Below are 4,590 nucleotides of genomic sequence, written 5' to 3' on the forward strand. Positions count from 1 at the left end.
GGTATTAGGGAAATTCAGGCAAGACTACAGTTCAAGTGAGGCATACCTATTAATTCTCTATTTTTAATTACTTTTTAAAGATTATAATGGATACAATGTTTACATTTGGTGTGATCCCCAGGTATAACTATGTTTGAGCCACAGTACTGATTAAGTCTATGAAGCTTTTTCAATTAGTGCATTTTAGCAAATGTTAATTTAGAAATTACGTTGAAGAGGCACAAAAGCCAATCAATGTCCCTTTTATCTTTTTCTTACATATTTTTTGAGTATATAAATTCTATCACACAGTGATCATACATTTGATTACATATATAACCAAGTTATATAAATTTTTAGTATATGAAAAATTTTTTTTAATTTTTTTTTTAACATTTATTATTGAGAGACAGAGAGACACAGAGCGTGGGCAGAGGAGGAGCAGAGAGAGGAGGAGACACAGAATCCGAAACAGGCTCCAGGCTCTGAGCTGTCAGCACAGAGTCCGACGCGGGGCTCGAACCCAAAAACTGTAAGATCATGACCTGAGCCGAAGTCAGTCACCCAACCAACTGAGCCACCCAGGCACCCCAGTATATGAAATTTTAATATACACATTTTGGAATTCTAATTGGACCTAATAATGGGACTTTGTTTTAATGATTATAGAATTTATTTCAATTCTATATTACAATATTATGTATAAACATTTTTTATTTATTTACCTTTTATTTTCTCCCCCGAACCTAGGGATTTGTTGTTTTTAAAATCAATAAGTAATCTAAGAGCACTATGGTTTCTATACCTGGAACTTGCTCTGTACATAAAATTTAAAGATCTCTTTTTGGGGGGCAGAGAGTGCTTCCCCAAAAAGCTGCAATCTCTACTTTTTTTTTTCCATTTAGTCTCCTGACAATGATTGTTTCCCTTTAAAAAAAAGAAAAAGAAAAAATGGGGCACCTGTGTGGCTCAGTCAGTTAAGCATCCCTCTGACTCTTGATTTCAGCTCAAGTAATGATCTCACAGTTCATAGGATCGAGCCCTGCTTTGGATTATCTCTCTCCCTCTCCCTTTGCCCCTCCCTCTCTCTCTCTCCCTCAAAATAAATAAATAAATAAACATTTAAAAAAAGAACTTAAAAACCACAAAAAGGTATTTACCTGATGAGCTCCTGTGGTGGTCCTGAGTGGCCCCCGTTGTGACCATCAGCCTCTCTTTCTAGGCTATCCCTATCAACTTCAGAGGGCCTGAGATCTAAATCCAAGAGAAAAATAATGGCAGAATCCAGATTTTGTGATAATTTGGTTTGCGGGAGAATGCTTTTTAGCATGCTGGTCAGCAGCAGCACTCGGGAGTGCCCACATACACTGACCAGGAGATTGACATCCTCATATGAGCTGAGAAACCTCCTCAAAGGTCTTAGGGAAGCAAAAACAAAATGCCCCCCCTTTTTCATTACACATTGCACCACCAGTCTCCATGGATGGGATCTTTTCTTTTTCCCACTAAGAAAAAGTTGTGATAGAAGCAAAGAAAACATCATCAAAGGGATTTGCCTTTAAAGCAGCATATACATTTTTGAAAGCCAGGGTTATCCATAGGGTGGGCCCCCTCCACCTAACTACTGATGAATGAGATGGGCCTGGCCAAATTTCAAGTCAAAAAAAAATTTTTTTTATGTTTATTTATTTTTGAGAGAGAGACAGAGCACGAGCAGAGGAGGGGAAGAGACAGAGAGGAAGACACACAATCTGAAACAGGCTCCAGGCTCCAAGCTGTCTGCACAGAGCCCGACGCAGGTCTTAAACTCGGGAACGGTGAGATCATGACCTGAGCCGAAGTCAGACACTTAACCAACTGAGCCACCCAGGCACCCCAGCAAGCCAAGTGGATGAGTGTTTCCCAAGGGTCACAATTCCCAAGGACAGTCAACAGCTTTTAATGGCCTGTCAGTGGAACACATATTCACATCAGACCTACTTGTCCATCAAAGTAGATTTCTCACAAAGGGCCACCACCTGGGGTTCAATGCCTGGCTCCTAAGGCCTCCTTGGTGGTGCTCTAATGTCATTGATTTAAGGCTAGTGGACCGGTCTCAGCACCACCGTCACAGTAGCCTGAGGATAACCACTCTCCAGGAGGCCTTCACTGTGCCTCTTTTAATATATGCCAATTGTCCCTAGATGCTTCTGTGATTTCTCATCCAGTAGGACATCTTTGTCATTAATAAAATGTTGACTGGGGGCCTCTCATACACCCAATCATAGTAACTATACAAAGCAAGAATCTGGGATCAATCTCTTACCACGATTTAGGTTGGAAAACCATGAAAGGACGTGCAGACACAGCACAAGGCAGTAAAGGCCAAAGTGCAAGTTCACCAGGAGCCAGTACTACTCTCAGGCAGAACTTGCTGTTTGGTGTAGTCAGTGAGCCAAGAGCAGCCTAGAGGCATGCACCCCACTAAAACACTGAGTCACCTTGTGCCAAATGATTTGTGCTGGGGTCTTAAATTATAAAGGTGACTGGATGGTAACACAGGTTAATGCCACTGAAAGTTTATCATGCACAGTCCCAAGAGAAGGGGGCACACCAGCTAACACAGGATCACATAGGGAAGCACCAGGTCAGGAGGCAGAAACAGGAGTGAAAGGAAAGCATAGGTCAGAGCTGTGTTGGGGGTTCCTGCAGGAAAGGCAAGACAGACCAAGGTAAAGCTAAACATTGTGTCATTTGAGTAATTCCAGGGGGCTCTGGATCATAGGAGTTGCCTGCTACCTAGCCCTAGGTTGATTTAGGGCAGGAGGAATATTGGATCAGAGTGTGGCAGTTAAGATAAAGGAGGTGATTGGAGTATGGGCTCTGGAGTTGTTGGTCTGCATATGAAAGGTGAGCTTCCAAGGAAGTTATTTACCATCTTTAAGGATTAGCTAGTCCTGCCTTTCCCTCTGGAGGCAGTCATTAGCTGAAAGGTAAACCAAGATGGCACTTACAAGGACAGCAAAACCTTGGATTGTGAGTAACTTGTTCTGTGAGTGTTCCGCAAGAGGAGCAAACCTTTCTAATACGTTTTAACTTGATAAATGAGCGATGCCTTGCAATACAAGTAGTGCATCACGCCAAACATCACATGATCACAAATGAGCCAATGGTTCTCTCTCCTTCTCTCTGCGGGATTGTGGGTGATTGTCTCCCATGCTCTGATGCTCAGTCCCAGGCGAGGTGTTTGGCAGAAATCAGTGATTGTTCAGAACACTGGAAGATGCCCACAACTGGCACTAGTGTAGTTTTTGTCACTTCAAAGCACCTAGGGACAGTCCTTTGCTTTTCCATACAAGAGTAAGCTTGGGATGGGAATGCTTTGCTCCATTCTAGGTCAGCCTGCCTGCAGACATGGACCCTTTCCTCTGCTGTCCTATTGCCAGTTACATTAAATACAGTATATGACAAGAGTTCATTAATACAGTACTATAGTCAACACCCATAATAGTGAAAGTCGTTCCTACACAATAACCCTCCTCTCTTGCCTCCCTCCTCTCTTGCCTCCCTCACACCAGCCAAAAAGGCTTTCAAAGTTAAATCCAGGTTAATTTATTTTTCTTTATATTTTGCATTTTCTTTATCATTCTGTATTATATTACAGTATTACAGTCATTTTTATAGGAATATTTTTGGGTTGTGGAATGAATCATCTGAGTCTTCATGATTTCTTATGGGGAAACTCACTTTGATATACAGTACTGTATATCCAGGAGCTATGGAGGAAGAAGCAATCTGATGTAATGTGCTTTCTTCTCAGGGTGCACTGCTGACAGTTCTACCAGCTCTCTGAGCTTCACAGGGCCCCCAGCCCAACCCAGCGTGATAAAGCATGCAGACTGGGGTACAAAGCCAAGCCATGTCCTTTATTGGATTCGTGTGTGACACAGTGGCCCAGTTTCTAAGGGTGCAATCTATGGCAAGCCTGTCCACCATGGTGTTAACCAGCCAAATTTTGCCCAACGCCTTCAGTCTATTGCAGAAAAGAGAGTCGAATCCCACTGTGGGGGCTCTGAGAGTCTTGAATTCTTACTGGGTTGGCGAAGATTCCACATACTAATTCTTTTGCGTTTATCTCATTGATCCGTTCTATAAGTTATCGAGAAACCCTGACACCCAGGTGATCACCAAACCAGTCCACAAGCATAGGGAGATGGGAAGGCCAACATCTGCAGGGGCAAGAGCCGTGGCCTTGGAAAAGGTGACAAGTTCCACCACACTATTAGTGGTTCTCACCGGGTGGCATGCAGTGGACCCAATACTCTCCAGCTCCATTATTACTGCTAATCTAACATTTGTAAAATTCTTACCTAATAAACAATTTATGTCAAAAAAAACAAATTAGCTAGTCTTGGGAGGGGCAGTCATCTCTCGCCAGGCAGCAAGACCCCAAAGATGTTAAAGCAATATAATACACAGAAAATTAAAAATATGATGAATACAATGGCTAAGCCAATGTCCAAAAAACAATGGTTTCCTCCTAAACGGAAGAAGGTGATGCAAGAAGGACGACTCACACGGGTAAGGCAATCTTCCACCTTATTTATCTGGAAGGTGGATACATATGGACCC

At 42.6% G+C, this 4,590-nt stretch overlaps 1 pseudogene; it reads left to right on the forward strand.

The window, feature by feature from the left end:
* Nucleotides 1-2,834: 2,834 nt before the first annotated feature.
* On the forward strand, nucleotides 2,835-4,305 carry LOC124522864 (60S ribosomal protein L15-like; annotated as a pseudogene).
* The last annotated feature ends 285 nt before the right edge of the window (nucleotides 4,306-4,590 follow it).

This window comes from Lynx rufus, unplaced genomic scaffold (genome assembly GCF_022079265.1).
Source record: "Lynx rufus isolate CCGP_SWC_20201006 ecotype Redwood Valley unplaced genomic scaffold, mLynRuf1.p SCAF_4, whole genome shotgun sequence".
NCBI lineage: Eukaryota > Metazoa > Chordata > Mammalia > Carnivora > Felidae > Lynx > Lynx rufus.